General features: G+C 32.5%; 1 long non-coding RNA gene across 1 annotated transcript; it reads right to left on the minus strand.

Moving 5' to 3' along the window:
* Positions 1-6,069: 6,069 nt before the first annotated feature.
* On the minus strand, positions 6,070-7,065 carry LOC126746892 (uncharacterized). Its single transcript, XR_007664021.1, has 2 exons — positions 6,886-7,065; positions 6,070-6,217 (listed from the first exon to the last, which is right to left on the minus strand). It is a non-coding gene; the product is annotated as an uncharacterized LOC126746892 (long non-coding RNA).
* Between the last annotated feature and the right edge of the window lie 11,665 nt (positions 7,066-18,730).

Genomic DNA, 18,730 nt, shown 5'->3' on the forward strand with positions numbered 1-18,730 from the left:
TTTTCGATGTACAAGAAAAAATTAATTATTACCAATGGCGTCCATAAAGGGTTTATCGTACATATTTTTTAATAAAAAAAAATACACCACTGCTTTTTTTCTAAAATAAATTTTATTTTTTATTTCCTTGTTTAATTTTGAGCAACTTTGTATTCTTATCTTCTTTGCTATAATTATTGTGTTTCATATACATTTTCCACTTTTTTCCAGATTTAAAAAATTCGGTCACCGAGGTGAATCACGCGAGTGTCACCGTTCTACGTGTTACAAGTGTAAACAAGGTTTTGATGATATTAAGGGAATTATCGAGTGTACGGAGTGTAACGAGTTTTTCCATGGAAAGTGTGAAAATGTTGATCTAAGAGGATTCTACATAAAGAAAACAAGTTGGAAATGTAAAACATGGACTGACAGTAGCAACAGACCCGAGAGATCGAGGAAAAGAAGCCGAGTATGATCTATCAAGAAAACTTGATAGATCATATGAATTGTACCTTAGACCGATTTGCCAGTAAAACTAATGCACTCAATGAAAAAGTTAATATACTATTGGCTGAAAACATCAGCCTTAAAGAAGAAATTGCATATTTAAAAAGTATGCAATTAAAAAATAATATTGTTGAAAAACGGGTGTCTGAGAAAGCATCATATGCATCGGTCACCCAAAGTAAGGTCTTAGTTGTTAATCAGAAGGGCGCGATTCCAAAGGATATTAAAAAAATAAAGGAAGATTTAAAAACAAAAATAAATCCAACAGACATCAGAATCGGAGAAACACTGGGGAGAGCGACAAAGAAAGGTGGATTAATCTAAAACTGTGGCACGGAAAAAGAAATTACCAACATCCAATTCAAAGTAAACTTGGTGAAAGCTATAGTGTTGATAGACCCAAAATGTTACAAAGACGTATTGAAGTGGTAGGTGTAAATGAAAAAGAAAATGTGAATAGTGACAAAGATATAATAACAAAGGTAATTAAGCAAAATGATTTAAATAATAGTTCAAAAAATTTTAATATGAGAGTAATACGGCGAACAAATATTGTTAGAAATAGATTTAATTTAATATTTAAGGTGGATGAAAATACATACAGTTTGATTATAGAAAGAGAAAGAATGAATATAGGATGGAATCGTTGTCCTGTGTTCGATGAATATGGCATTATTATGTGTTACAAGTGTTGTCAATATGGTCATGTTAGTAAAGACTGCACACAAAGCAAAGTTTGTTCAAAATGTATAGTGAAAATCATGACAGTAAAGAATGTAATAATATGGCTTGTCTCTTAATATTAATCATGTGGTTTGGGATAGAACTAATTGTGAAACTCAACGTAAAAGAATCGAAAATATTAAAAAGGGTAAATTTATTAAATAGCAATTAGATTCTGAAATCTTAGGTTCAAGTGTCCTATATTTTAATTGCCAGGGATACTTAAATAATAAAGATAATATTAATGTATTTGTAAGTGATTGGCAGCGTCAGCTTTTGCTTTTATCCGAAACTCATGTTTGTGTAGATATTGATTTGTGTGAGTTGAATGTTGATGGGTTACCATATTGAACAGTGCTTGACAGATAATAAAAGAACTGGAGGAGACATGGCATTAATAAGAAGTGATCTCAAATATAAATTAAAATATGTGCAGTGTGTTCAAAGTTATGTATGGTGTCTATCGCTAGAATTTTCAATATCAAATATCTTTGTACTGTTTTATATCATTTTATAGCGAAAATGCAAAGTTTGTGGACTTTTTTTATTGATTATCTCGATCAGGTTAGTGCTTTTGAGGGTGTCAACATTGTTGTAGGAGACTTTAATTTTGATTTACTTAAACCTTCGTTTTATGGTGAAAAAATTCTATCTTTCTTATACTCAAATTGTTGACTCTCCTACTCGTATTACAGATAAAAGTCAGACATTAATTGATTATATTGTAACGAATAATGCGAATTTGTCATTTAAGATTCATTTAACACCCAAGATAAGTGATCATTGTATTCTGGCTGTACATCCTGCTCTGAAAATAAATGAAAACCGTGATGTTTGTATTAATCGTAGGTGTATGAAGAGCTACAATGTAAACCAACTCCATGATTATCTTTATGATACTGAATGGACAAATAATAGTGCGGATGTGAATATTTTGGCAAATATTTTTGTTGATAGTATCACAAATATATTAAACTCTATGTGCCCAAATAAAACCATTGGATTGGATTACGTTTGATATCCGTGAGAGAATGAATGTAAGAGATAAGTTATATGTTAGGGCTGTTGTAGAAAAAGGTAATGGAGTATGAAAGAAATACAAAAGAGTACGAAACTTAATCGTTAATCAAATTAAAAATGAAAAAGATAAATATTTTAGAGAAGTTATTGATGAAAATAAAAAAAATCCGCGTGAAATGTGGAAAAACCTCAAAAAGTTACTTCCTGGAAAAAATATTTTATTACCAAACGAAATTAAATTTGATGACCAAATGAATTACAAAAAAGTTGGAGATACTTACCAACCGAAATGTTGTGTTACACTAAATAAATAAGATAATTCAAGTCCGACAAGATGTTTTCACTGTACCATTGTCTACCACCTTCAAAAACAAATGAATTACAAATTGCAACAAAGTTGAATAAATATTTTATAAATAGTAATATTGATATTATCAATAGTATTCCAAACTATTCTCTCTCTTATGACACCTTTGTCAATCCCCCTAATATTCAATATCCGGAGTTCTCAAATTTTAAAGAAATATCCCTGACTGAATTAAAGATAATTCTGAAAAACATGAAGAATGTCGGAGGCGGAGAAAATGAAATTTCAAAAAAGGTTTTGTGTGACGTATGTAGTGTGGCTGGAAATCGACTTTTAAATATAGTAAATACATCACTCTCAAGCGGAGTATTTCCAGAGGCTTGGAAAGTTCAACAATAATCCCTGTACCAAAAGTACTAAATACTATTTCCCACAATGAGTTTAGACCAATAAATACTGTGGAGGTTTATGAGAAAGTGTTAGAAATTGCTGTGAAAGAACAACTACAAGAATACTGTGATTTTAACGATATTTTATGATAAATCAATCAGGTTTTCGTGAGCGTCACTCATGTGAATCTGCTGTAATTAATATATGCGATACCTTCTTGAAAGAACTGGTTAAGAGCAACTTTGCTCTGGCTGTGTTTCTCGATTTTAAGAGAGCATTCGAGACTGTAAATAGAGCTAATCTGTTAAAAAAAATGGAAAAGATGGGTATTAAACATGTTTTAATGTGGTTTAAATCTTACTTACAAAACAGGTCGGAAAATGTCAAGTTTAAAAACAGTGTGTCAGAATTACTAATAAATGAATATGGAGTACCTCAGGGAACTGTTTTAGGTCCCCTGTTATTTCTGTTATATATTAATGATATCGTCAATGTTATAAGTGGTTGTAAAATAGAGCTTTTTACAGACGACACTATGATTTATTTAATCGGGAGGGATCTAAATGAAATGCAAATAATTCTTAATAATGATTTATCTAATTTATTGAAATGGCTTTGCAGTAATAGTCTTTGTTTAAATACATCTAAATCGAAATTTTGTTTATTTGGGAAAAAGAGCAAATTAATGCACATCAATGTGAAAGATATTAACATTATGGTAAATAATGAAAAGATATACATGGAAGTAACATTTGATTGTAACTTAAATTTTTATGCACACGCTGATTACATAACTAAAAAATTTTCCAAAACAATTGGTTTCATTGCAAGAGTAGGAAAACAATTATCAATGGCTACAAAACTATTACTGTATAATAGCATTGCAGCTCCGCATCTTGAATTTTGCTTAACAATTTTATACAATTTACAGACTTTAAAATTGAACAGTTGCAGCTTGTACAAAACAGAGCAATGAGAACTATTTTGAAATGCAATAGATATACACCAATCGTAATGATGCATAACGTCCTGAATATGATGTCTGGTAAGCAAAAAATTATGTTTAGCATCTATTTTTTTTGTATAATATGTTACCATCATATATTTGTAAAACGGTGAAGTTTTTTAGAGATTTTCATCATTATCAAACTCGAAACTGTAACAATTTCATACTGATCGATAGGTGTAACTCTAACCAGATGTTAAATTCGGTCCTACAGAGAGGCTTTCAAGATTTTAATAATTACCAACAACGATAAGAGACTGTGATTCTGTATAATTTTAATAATTTTAAAAGGCTGGTTAGGGCACATATATTGTCCTAGGATTTTGTTACCTTTGCCTAATTGTTTTTTTTTATTTTTTCATTTTGTTTATTTTTTATAGTATGTTGTTTAGGATCACTATTTTAGTTTAACACTTATTTTAAGTTTAATTTTAGTATGTGGCTTGAATTATTATAGTAAATATATGTGCAGATAAATATTGTAGTGAAGTGAGAACAATGATGAGGTATTTGTGGGTGGCAGAAGAGCTGTGTTTGCTATCCATGGAACAACCGGGATACTGAAAAAGTTTTCATGGATTAACCGGGATTTGACATGGTCTCTTCAAAAAAACCAGGACACCCTGAACTAGTTCACCAGACCATAGGTAATTGACCTCATGACCGAGATTCACCGATTCGCGCAACATTTTATGGCGTAATAGTAACCTCAAGTGCATACAATATGTATATTATATTTTTTACACAATAAGCGTATATTGATTAATTTATAAGGGTATATTAATAATTAATTAATTAATAATATTATTGTCAAGTTAGTAAGAGGGTTATGTATGTGATAATTTTTAATAACTTCTGAACCAGTTTTGGTGGCGGGGTGCTTAGGTCGGACCGGAATAATGCGGTATCCTTTGGATAACCGGGATGCTGCTGTTCCTGGTAAAACCGGGGCGTTGCAAATGTCGGGGATCGGGATACCCAGCATTTGATATTTATTGCTTACTTATATGGTACTCTTGCTGATTAAATATGTTGTTGAATTAGGTTTATGAACACTAATAATAATATTATATGTATTTTTATTTTTATAAATTTGTTGTTTTTGTATGTAGCTGTTTATGCTAAATAAAGATTATTATTATTATTATTGTTATTACTATTTCCTCTTTGATATTCGATTGTTACACTATATGATATATACTTGTATGAAAAGTATATCGTATGCCACACAGTGATATATATGTGATATCAGGGTGATTTTATCAAATATTTGTGGTGTAGTAGAGTTTGAAAATTAGATATGCAAATCCAGTATCAATTTTTTTAAATGTCGAAATTGTATGCCTTTTGTAAACAGAATCGTGTATGATACACGTGTATTCTTTAGTTTAATAAATATAACAAAATCAAAAATTCACTAAAAAAACGTTGAATAAATATATATTTAACACAAAAAAATACGGTTCTTATTTAAAAAAACCACTAGGACCTCGAAAAACGACATCAAGGACAAAATGACCTCCACAAATACATGTTCTTTTCTGTGCTACGCAACATATATGTTTTACATATTTTTTCGAAAAATGAATAGGAAAGTAGTTATTAGTGTTTTTTTGGATTTTGGGAAAAATACAAGAAACTTCAAAACCTAAAAGTTGGCTAAGACTAAAAAAAAACACATTTTATTTTTTTACGAACAATTTATGGGTTTAAAAAAAATAAACAAAAATTGTTATAAATTACTTTCTATTAGAAATATTAATTTTGATATTATTACAGTGGGAGAAAATTAAAAAAAAAAAACATTAACATTAAAAAAAGCAGTTTTCTCAAAATCTATATGAAATTTAAGATTTTTAGTTTTTCTAGCAGAGATCTTTTTTATTGTATTGTATATTGTATTTGGTATTGTCTTCCATCTTAAAAACCCCCCTCAAAGCAAAAACCAATTTTCCCAAAATCTATGACAAATTTAATTTTTTTTATTTTTGGCAGCAGATGTCTTTTTTGAATACAAAAAAAAGAATAGGAACTAAATATAATAATATAGTAACATAGAAATAAAAATATAATAACATAGGATATAAGTTATTGGCATTTTTTTCGTTTCTATAATAATTAAAACCTGTGAGCGTCATTTAAATAATTTTATAATTTTTAATACGTTAAATAAATTCAAAATAGTCCAAAATAATTAAAATAAATCATAAAAATAGAATAAACACCTTGTAAAACAACTGGGCGCTTGGGCGACTCCAAAGTAGAGATGGTGACGTGTAGACCTGAAATAATAAAAGTAACCTGAGCACACTTATTCCCGTAAAATTAATTAATAAAAAAAAAGATAAGTAAAACTCATTAATATGAAAAATATGAATTAATATGTTTTAAACTTGCTCAGTGATTTTACTTTTACGATAACCATTTAATTCATGTTCACCAACATTTAACCACTTAACTTAAATATCCCAAAATTCATTATTCACCAACTTATTATTTTTATCCGATTGTTAAATGTCCCAGTAACGACAACGTACTGATATTGAATGATATACAATCGTTCAATATGCCAAAACGTGAGCACTACATTACTCACAAACCGTAGCCAAAATGCTACCAAAAACATTATCATAAAATATGAGATTAAGACAGCAATCTCCGATCTAGACCACTTGACGATAACACACTTTGTACTGAGGGGTGCAATGGACACCAAAACGCGAGGGTCCTCTCCAAATACAAAGCCTTGTTAAATACAACGAGCTGTGCAATGGTCCCAGACCAGCTCAGTATCTTAACAAGAAACAATAAACAATCGTCACAACAACACAAGCAAGACAAACAACAATCGGTCATTAAAATATTTCATTAATCACATTTTTAATTAAAAAGGTAAAATATCGGTGTAATCAATAAGATAGAAATAAGCATACTCTGTGAGAACACTCACCCTTTCTTGTAGTAAAACACTACACCAAACCAACACAGCTTATTTCACGTCGCAACACCCTTTATTGTTTTTATTAAATAACTTCACTCTTTAGTGACCAAAACTCAAATGAATTTTATAAACCAAATATTTATCTCACTCTTTTATCGAAACCCATAAAAATAATTCCCGAGGGGAAACGCTAAGTATAAACCGTATTTAGTTACTTACGGTACCGCTGAGCTAGCTTTAGTTTTGTAAATATCCTGGACCTCTTTTCGGTCAGACCGATAAATTTCATCTTAATGACTAAGAAAAATATTTCAATTCTTTAGAAAATAAACAGGGTCTTACATTTCTGACCTAAACTAACGATTTTTCTATGGTAGTAGGTGCTATACTGTTTTTTATCCCTCTACTATAAATCCTCACATATATAAATCAAAAAGTTATCTTAAGCAAAGACACACGTACCCCCACAACTGCCAACACCATCGGCCAAAACCCTTACGAGCGTCACGTGGCCGTCACACGTGTAACTTCTTTGTACAACCCCGAATCACAAACGGAAGAACGGCGGTCGCGCTCGTAATTTCGAAATTTTATCTGCGATGAATTTCGCGTAATAATAATTAATAGCGGCACCCCCTTTTTGGACTCCCGAGGGTGGGGGGTGCCCTCTTATCCCATCCCAACGGGGGGTTGAAATGGAAATTTCAGTTTTCGATCCGGTCAATTAGGTTTCTTAGATAACAAGGTTTGGGTGTATTTTGGTGCGATAGGGTGAGTCTAGGTGTTACTTTATACGCATACGCCGGCTCTTTCATTTATCACAAATTTCACAGTTTTCGACAAAAATTGCATGAGAAAAAATGTTTTGAGTTATCAGGGCTTTACTTAGGATAAGCAATTTAAATTTTATATCCAATACAGTGGGAAAAAAACGCGAAAACTTTCCATTCATAAAGCGCAATTTTCTCAAAAATTATAAAACATGTCAAACTTTTAAATATTTTAGTAAACACATTTTTACAAGTGTCTTCGAAAAAATCCACAGGAAACAATTTATAAGCACTTTTAATATGATTTTTGGCCAAAAAACTAAAGGGAAACACCGCCCAACCGTTTAATCCTACTTTGTAAATGGGCCCGATATGTTTGCCGAACTGCCAAATCAGCATTTATACGCCTCGGGCCGGCTTCAAACGCGGATTGATTGATGTTGACGTATCGGCCCGATCCGTCCTTGTCACACCCGTTTGTTTCCTGCATAAAACCGGAAATACATCATATTAAAAGGACATCCTTAGCGGTACTTGCCTAATGGGATTTTTTTTTCTCTCGTTTTATCTTTTAATTTTATGGGGCGATCACACCCCTTGTTGCGTTCACCCTATTATACCACAAAAATCTGCAGAATCACCTTTGAAACTAAAATTTTAAAGGGTAGGAATTTTGCGTTCTAAGGGAAATACTATTAGTCCTGTAACGTTCTAAAGTAAAATTGTTCGTATAAGGATTAAATTAAAAACTTATACAAATATATCGATTTAATTACATAAATATTTATCGTTTAATATTAGTGACTTATTTCACAGACTGGCATATTATTTTTATTAAAAAATTATAATATTTTAGGTCCTTATTATAAAACTGGCTATAGCCTTATTGCAGTAATTGAGAATTGGCTTAGTCATAATAGTGATAGCGGTGGTGGTGGCAATGTCACATTTGTCCCGAATGATTTATCATATAAAATTAATTGATCTGAAAAGTCTATGTTTAAAGATTACTATTATTAAAGAACCATATTATAGGCCTTCAGGTTCAAATATTTAAATTTTTTTTTAAGTATTAGAAGATACTATAACAGGTTTAGGTGATTTTATATTGATACATCTAAACTAAATAAAAATCATCCAACTCAGCTTATTTCACTATCTGATCAACTTTTGATTTAAAATGGTCTATCATGGAGCCTACTCGTATTACCGTTGACACTTGTTCGGTTATAGATCTTATTTTAAAATCAAGCAAATTTTTTGATCATTTTGGTAAGTTTGGTCAGTCACGGAGTCTGCCGTACAACTGCGAATTGTATCCTATAGCCCCTTGAAAATTTTGAATCTAAACAAACTCCAAGAGGATTTAGAGATTTAGAGAGGTATACTTAGAACATTGAGTATTGATATTGGATATTGAGGCCAGAGATATCTAGTGGTGAAATATTTCCAAAGATTTATGATGTTTACGGGTCGGACCGAAAATTTGAATCCGTTATTGCCACACGTGGTGGCGGAGTTCTCTGTGGAGTTTCTAAAAACATTGTGTCTGAAAAAATTAGTTTCTTTGATGTTGGCTGTAAATTTACTATTAGGTTACAGATATTTTACATGATTGTTTTGTACATCCCACCATCTATCACATCTGTAATTTTCGAGCAATTTCTGGATCAGTTTACACTTTTAATATCAAAGCTAAACCATAATGTAATAATAGTGGGCGATTTTAACGTGTCTGATTTCTCTATTAACTCACCTACAGGTAATCATGTTAGTCAAAAGTCTATTGCTGTAAATAATTTTGCTAATACTTTTATTCTTGTTCAGTGTAATCACATCCGAAACTATAATAACAGACTATTGGATCTTGTTTTATCTAACTTCACCTGTACTGTTTCGCGTAGTGACGTGCCTTTTGTCTTGGAGGATTTGCATCACCCTGGGCCTCAGGCCAACGTGTCCATAATTTTCAGCTTAATAAAAACTTATCTCATTCTTTTAATTTTAGAAAGGCCAACTTCCATCTCCTTTATGACTCGATCCTTGAAGCTGACTGGTCTACTGTGTATTTATCCTCTAACGTTAATGATGCATGTGGAGCCCTATATGATATATTGAATGGCATATTTGCCGCACACGTTCCTCTTAAGCAGCAACGTAAAAGAAGATTTCCAAATTATTATTCTCGAGAGTTGATTAAGAACATTTATAGGAAAGAAAAGGCTTTCAAGAACTATAAAATGTACAATTCTCCATTCTTTCAAAATAAATTCCATTCTCTTAGACGCCTTATCAAACTACGCAATGAATATAAGTTGTATGTATCAAACACCGAAAGGAATATTTCTTTGGACCCATCTAGCTTTTGGTATTTTATTGGTTCTAAGAAGGCTGGCACCAGGATTCCTGGTATGATGAGGCTACCCGATGACGTGGTAATTAAAGACCCACAAGACATAGTTGATGCTTTTGCACTGTTCTTTGGTGAGGCATTTTTAGAATCAAATTTCATTAACCATTCGTCGACGTCTGATAATGTGCCCCACTTTGACATTTTCAACGTTGATGCTTCCCAGATTATTTTGGCTAGTAAAAAACTCAAAAATAAGTTAACTTCTGGTGTAGACGGTGTACCTAGCTTCTTGGTTAAAGATTGCATTCGTGTCCTGGCTGATCCGCTGACCTACATTTCCAACTTAATACTGTCAACAGAACAAATTCCTGAAATTTGGAAGACTGCTAAAATAATGCCTATTTTAAAAGCTGGGGACTCTAATCAAATCGTGAACTACAGGCCAATCTCATTACTCTGTAACTTCTCAAAAATTTTCGAAATTATCCTGAATCGGTCGATTTTTAGTCATGCAAAAGCACTCATCTCTGTAGACCAGCATGGATTTTTTAGCGGGCGATCTTGTGTTACTAACTTATCCTGTCTGTCTAGCCACATCTGTGAATCACTTGATGTTAATACTCAAGTCGATGTTATTTATACCGACTTCCAAAAAGCCTTTGATCGGATAGATCACTATATTTTGCTGCATAAATTAACTCAGTATGGTTTTTCAGGGAGATTATTTAATTTATTTCATTCCTACTTGATTGGTAGATCTCAATATGTGGAATATGAGGGCTTTAAATCGAAACTTTTTAACGTAACTTCGGGTGTGCCACAGGGCTCGAACCTGGGTCCGCTCACTCACTTGTCATAGGCTGGCTTTTGCCGATGATTTGAAGCTATATTTAAATGTATATGGTTTGGAGGATTGTTTTTTTCTTCAGAACTGTCTAAATACATTGGAGGTATGGTGCGCTGTTAACAGGTTAGGCTTGAATGCGGCTAAATGTAGTGTGGTCAGTTACTCTAGATCAAAAACACCCTTAAATTTTAATTACTTTATTAATGATACTATTTTGAGTAGATTAGAGCAAATTACTGATCTTGGTATCACCTTTGACTCTGAATTTACATTCGTTCCACACTTCAACAACATAGTCAAGTCAGCCCTGAGAAGGCTTGGGTTCATAATTAGAAGTTCTCAGAGTTTTACTTTGGAATCTACATTAAGACTGCTTTTCTGTTGCTTTGTGAGATCAAAATTGGAGTTTGGCTGCATTATATGGAACCCGCTCTATCAGAATCATGTTGGTCTCCTTGAATCTGTTCAGCGTAGATTTTTGGCCTTTTTGGCAGGAGGGCGGTGTTTGATCATCGGCAACTATTGGAACGCTTCAATCTACATCCATTACATCTCAGAAGAATGATCTTTTCTGTAAAATTCCTGCATGGGTTACCTGGTGTACGTTTCATGGTGCCTAGGCTTAATGCTAGACATCCCCTAACATTCTTTCTGCCAAGGCCTCATACTAACATCCTGTTGAAATCGCCACTATATACAATATGCGCTATATTTAATCGGACCTGTCACATGTGCGATATAAATTTCTCTCCGGTTCATGCGATTGTCGATATCTTGGTGGATCATTACTCTTGGGATTAAGACCCATGTGTTTAAGTTATAGTTAGTAGGTATATTGCAGTTAATTTAATTTAATTTTGTTGAATATGTGATTATCTTGTTAAACTTTTATAATTGGGTTTTTATATCATATTAATAGTTATTTATTCTAATTTTTTGGATAACTTTTGAGATTGTGACTTTATTTTACTTTTTTCTTTTCTTTTCATTCTTTTAGGTTTGTTTGTGTGTGTTTTTTTTAACTATATTTTTCATTGTTTTGCAACTGTTTCCTGTTATTGGGCAAGTTGCCTGTTGAAAACTAAAGACTTATTATTATTATTATTGAAGGGCTAGAACTATGGGCAGTTTGTTTGCTTGCAACATCTCTGATGTAATGATGCCAAATGCTTATGTAAAAATGGCAAAAAAACACACTTTATAATATCATAAAAAATTGTCAAAGTTAAATGAATTTAGGTAACGTATATTAGCGTAAAAGGCAATAACATCGCAACGCCGCTCGATGGGATTGTTGATTCCACCGACACAAGTAATCTCTACCAGTGACGTCGTCAAAAAATATTTACATGATAAATATTTATTATCAATAGATTATGCTTTAAATTATAAACAAAATCGCCATTTATGAACTCTTTATGCGTTTTTTTAACGCACTTCATTAGAGTAAAAAATTTATAGAAATTCAATATTTTATAATGACGGTGTTGTCATTTCAGATTTTTTAGGAGCGGTTTTGAGAATAAGAATTAAATTTTTTTTTTGCTTTGAAAATATTAAGCTGTATTAAGTATTAAGCGTACCATATTAAGGTTGACGTGGTTAAAAATATCAGGCGTGGTTTGGATTACTTCAGCAGCTGCGAACATTCTGGCCACCAGGTCTTCTTCTGACTCGACTGGAGTTTCATATACGAGACTTTTCATATGCCCCCAAAGAAAAAAATCTAAGGGTGTCAAATCTGGTGAGCGCGCTGGCCAGGTGACAGGGCCTCCGCGGCCAATCCAGCGCCTTCCAAAATTTTCATTTATAAACTCGCGGACAATGAGCCGGCGCTCCATCATGTTGTAGCCATAAGTTCTGTCGTATATTTAGGGGCAGATCATCTAATAGTTCTGGCAGTACATTTCTTAAAAAATTTAAATAAATATTTCCCTCGTTAAACGAGGAGGCAACATAATTGGACCAATTAAGCGTTCTCCAACAATACCGGCTCACATATTGACCGAAAACTTATGTTGATAGCTCCTAAAATGAATACCATAAGGGTTTTCCTCACTCCACACATGATTCTTCTTAGAATTAAAAATGCCTTCTTTTGTAAATAAAGCCTCGTCAGTAAAAAGGACATATTTTGGAAATTGAGGTTCTTCTGTATACCGGTCAAGAAACCACTGGCAAAAATTCACGCGGGGCATAAAATCATTGGGTCCTAATGATTGCACCTTTTGCAGGTGGTAGGGCCGAAGAAGCTGTTCATTAATAACGTTCCATACCCTAACATGATTTACATGCATCGCATCAGCTACTGCTCGAGTACTTACTGATGGGTTATCTTCAAATCGCTGAAGCACTTCTTCCACAAAATCCGGGATTCGGATGTTCCTTTGCGCGCCATTATCTTGGCGTTTTATTTTAACGGAGCCAGTCTCCCTGAGCCGTTGATTGACCCTTTCAAAAAGTGTGTGAGCTGGGATTCGCCTTTCGGGAAACCGCTCTTCATATAGTCGAGAAGCAGCTCTACCATTACATCGAACTTCCCCATAAATTAAAAGCATATCGGCGTATTCAGCGAAAGTGTAATCTTCCATTACTTAACCGTAATAAAAAGGGAATTAATATCATGTAAAAAATACTGACAGTGACAAATTTAAAAAATACTGACAGTGGCAATGAATTAGCATTATTATTATTATTAAAATAATTAATTCAGGTGCTGTATCTTAGTTTGGTTTTAGTCAATTGCCACAAAAACATTGATACTTACCGACTTTTACTAAGAGCACCTTTTTTATGTAAAAAGCATAGGAACATCATAATCTTTTTTTTTTTTTTTTTGAAAACGTCATTTATTAGCCATCAGTTACATACAAGATATTACAATTTTATATAAAAATTAATACACGAATTTATATAAAAATTAATACAGATTTTAAAAGCTAATATAAATGATAAAATCTTAAACAATGCATTTATAGCATTGGTACCAGAGTTTCATTAATAACTAAACCGCAACACGTGTAGCTTTGTTTACAACCATTACATTAATTTTGATAACACCTAAACATTCAAAAATCAATCCTCATATTGACTAACAATGATCTTGAGCTTCTTAATAAATCTGTAGTAAGAGGTCTCCTGCTTAATTTCAGAAGGCAAAGAATTAAATACCTGTGAAGCTTCATCAATAGGATTTCTCAGAGCTATATTGGTTCTCGCATTATTTAGTCTAACATTATTATTTCTTAATTCATATGAATGTATGTCATTTGAGTATACAATCGTGTGATTGGACTTTTGTAGTCTATGTAAAATCTTAAAAATTAATTTGGCCTGCTCCAACTCGCAAATTTTTCCAATGGGCAATATTTTTAGCTTTTTATATAAATCATTCGTGTGCATAAAGTAGTCAAGATCGAAAAGGATTTTAAGTATTTTATTTTGCAAGATTTTAATTTTTTGAAAGTTAGTATTTGGACATGTGCCCCACACCGGAATAAGATATCTTAGTACAGACAAAATATACGCATTATATATTTGATACTTAGCTGAAATACTGAGAAATTCCTTACAGCGGTAGAGTGCTCCCATAAAAGGTATAAGTTTGTCATAAACATGTTCAATATGAGGAATCCAGCCAAGTTTTTCGTCCAGTATGAGACCCAAGTACTTTATACTACTTACTTGTTCTAGTGTAACATTATTTAGAGATATATTTATTTGATTTATTTTTTTATTTTTTTGTTTAAACAATATGTACTTCGTTTTATCTAAATTAATTTTTAAGTTATTTTGGAGCAGCCATTGACTATATTTAAATAGATCGTTATTTGCCTGATTAACTAAAACATCTAAGTCATTGTCTGAATACAAATGAGCAGTGTCATCTGCAAATGTAAAATACTGGGCAACCAAACCTGCTAACCTCAAACTAAGGACAAATAGTGCATATAGCAATGGCCCCAGAACAGATCCTTGGGGTACGCCACAGTTACATGTCAGAATTTCACTTTTCTGTTCGTTTAGATGCACATATTGCTTTCTGTTTAATAGGTACGACCTAATCAAGGCAAGTACAACCCCCCTAAACCCCATTTTTTCTAATTTATCTAATAAAATAGTATGATTTACTACATCAAAGGCTTTTCTCAAATCTACAAAAATTGCTAATACAATTTTACCATTGTCCAGATTGGTTGAGATATAGTTGAGCAGATCAACGGTGGCACTCAGAGTACTACTATTTTTAAGAAAGCCATACTGATAACAATCATATGAGATATATTTTTCAACAAATGATGTTATTCGCTTTTTCATAACTGTTTCTAGAATTTTGGAAAATACACTAATTATGGAAATTGGTCTATAGTTAGTTTGTTGAGTTTTAGATCCTGATTTATATATTGGACAGACTTTGGATATTTTTAGTTCTGATGGAAATTCACACAAGAGCCCTATTTACAAGTTTTACCAATATATACATCACATGATCTTTTATATTGATTAAATCAAGCACTCCGATATTATCATGGCCTGGTGCTGCATTTTTGTTCAGGTTTAGTATTATGCCATTTAATTCGTTATGATCTGTAGGTTCTAAAAATGCATTATGACCACACTCAACTTCATAAAATTCTTGAATATTATTTAAGTGCCCCGCTTGGTTCTGTACATCCCTGACTATAGTCGTACCTATCTCTGTAAAATATTTATTTAAGCTATTTGCGATACCTTTACTATCACTTATCAGTACTCCATTTATTTCGATTTGATTAATATTTATATTTTCGCCTGACTTATTTATAAATTTATTTATTAGATTCCATTGTTTTTTTGGATTTTTTCCAGCCTGAGCCCATTTATTCTTAAAATAAAGATTTTTTAATACTTTTATTTTATTATTTACAAAATTTTTCTGTCTTATAAATTCAATTTTAAATAAGTCATCATTTGGATATTTTTTGTGTTTTTTATAGAGTCTTTCTTTTTCTTTTAATAGGATTAATAGGTCTGGTGTAATCCATTCATTACTTTTATGACATTTAATATTTTTAATAGTAGTCGATTCTTGTTTACAATTTGAAATAAACTTAATCAAGTCTTAAAAACAGTCAATATTTACACTTGCAATTTTATTTTGTATATTTTGTTTATATTTCTGTATATTTAGAATAGGATGTTGAATATATATTTTTGGTTTAAACCTTGTTATAGATTCTGTTACTTCTAAACTAATTAACCTATGATCGGATAGAGAATTTTCCTCAACTTTAATATCACATTCATTTTTTTTATTGGTAGAGCAAATCACATGATCTATTATAGTTTTAGTGTGTGATATTCGGGTAGCATTCACAAAACTAATTTTATTGACAATGCAAAAATTATTTAACGCTAACAAATTTTTATAATTTTTTGTGTTTAAAGATTCTTGTTCTAAGAGATTAATATTCATATCGCCTAATATAATGTCCAAAATAATGCCCAAACGGGCAGAAATTAAAGTCTTAAAGAAATGGGCCTAAATTTACCAAATACCCCCCTGATTCTGAAGCCCCTGGTAATTTTTTTTTATTTAGTAGGTTCAAAAGAATAAACGTACTAACAATAATTTACCTCCCAAAATTGGTTGCGGTAGCTAAAGTAGTTCCGGAGCTATTAAAAAAAAATAGTTTTTAAAGGTTATTTTCAAAGAGCTCTAGCTCCCTGAGGAAGCTTTTCCGGACCCATGTTTATATGAACTTTTGTTTTTCTTTTGACGTTTTCTATCTGCCCTAGAAGTTTGTAACATGATCAACGGAACACCCTGTATATCTAAAAGGTCACTATATTGAGACATCTGTGATTCAGTAGGAGATAAAGCTGACACGGATGTACCAGGTGAGGGCTGTGGTGGCTGAATTGGTACTTAATTTGTGTAGCGTGGTAGATTCAACGATTGGGAAACCCAAGAAGCAATTGAAGGATTTGGTGATATTTGGGAGTGTTGCAATGGTTGGGAGTAGGAAGAAGGATATGACTGAATATTTTGGGGTACAGGTAAACTTATTGATTGAATTTTTCGCATGGAGTTAAGAACTTCTAAACGGAATTCAGTTTTCTGATAGTCAGTAAATTTTCTAACAGCTGGTAAAAGGGATTTAAAAAAAGCCAAATCTTCATCTTCTTCTTGTGGGGTACTTGGTGCTTGATTACGCTCCAACAATCCTATGAGTTGCTGTTCAAAAATTTGTTTAGGACGTGATTTTGGGGTATAGGTAGTAGTTTTCTGCTGAATGACAGGCGTGACATTTACAACCTCACCACTCACCACATCCTCTTTACTAATGTTGTGGCCGGTTCTTGAAACAATGGACTGTATTTTTAATATTTACACTATTTACATTTTATTTACAACTTCTTTAAAGGGAATTACAACGTTTTATAGGGACGCTTATAAGGACGCGTCCTTGCCTTCAGGCTTAACAAATGTAACTCACTTGGTGACAGGTGACACATAGACTCACTGACCTGATTGACACGATTCATTGCAGTGTTGCCACATAACTGACTAAAAATGGCTTTACACATGCAAACTTATTTTGTTCATTCAGCACGTACCGTGCATTTTTGTTGGGCTAACTAAACTTTTCCCAACAACTAATATTTTCCGAATCATTGATATCATGTTAGTGTCAGTGCTGTAATATAAAAATACGACCAACTCAATCTTAAAAACACACATTCAAGCCATGGTTAATAAATATTACCTTCGATCCTTTAGTTCTGGTAGGAGAAACTGCATAATATCAGCGAAAATATATTTTCTTTTCTTTGATGCTGCTGAACCACTGGCAACGACTTTTTGCACCTTGATGTCCTTGATAAATCGGTCTTTTAAGTTTTTCCACTTCTTTTGTAACTCCTTACCTGCAACAACAATATTTTAAATATGTTATTATGTATATACCTAAATCACATAATTTTTAGGTATTTGGCAACTGGATTACACTTTGCTGCTATGCAAATGGCAAAGAAGGAGATAGTATGTTTTTAAAAGATCTACATTGGGGAAAAGGCTCTATGGCAATGAACTTGATATTCCAGAATCTCGGTCATTACCTAATTCCAACGGTCCCGCACAACCATTCGTTTTTGTTGCTGATGAAGCTTTTGGTTTGCATACAAATTTATTGCGAGCATACTGTAGACGAAATTTAGATGACAGAACACGAATTTTCAACTATAGACTTACCAGAGCTAGAAGATTCGTTAAATATACTTTTGGCATTCTGGCCAATAAATGGAGAGTATTTCACAATGTTATTTTGGTTCACCCAGATTTTGCTGTACAAATTATAAAAGCAGCATGTGTACTTCATAATTTTGTCAGAAGACGCGATGGTTATCAGTTTGAAGACTCTTTATCGTGCAATTTAGATGATATTGCTGTAACGGGTACTGGTGGAAATAGGCAAACTGCTAACGCTGTTAGAGATTTCTTTCCGAATTATTTTATCACACCTGAAGGAGCTGTTCAGTGGCAGCAACATGATTTAATATTTAGTTATTGTATAACATTTTTACCAATAAAACATGACACTTCAATACTTAAATGTTTTCACTTACCTTTCTCTGTTTTTTCTGCTGCACCCAAAGAATTCCAGTTAAGAAATATTTCGACGCAAATCTCCTGCCAACATTTTATTTTCTCATCTCTGTTATGATATTTTGCATCCGATATCTTCCACAAACATGGTCTCGCTTCCACTAAAGAAATTAACCTCTCTGTGTCGAACATTGCTTACTACTGAATTTCCAACCGTCTGAACCGTCAGGAACAAAAAAGTATTGGTCAGCGTCATTTCAAATATTTATCACCGAAACTTTAGGGAAAAAATGTCT

The sequence above is a fragment of the Anthonomus grandis genome, chromosome 18 (genome assembly GCF_022605725.1).
Source record: "Anthonomus grandis grandis chromosome 18, icAntGran1.3, whole genome shotgun sequence".
NCBI lineage: Eukaryota > Metazoa > Arthropoda > Insecta > Coleoptera > Curculionidae > Anthonomus > Anthonomus grandis.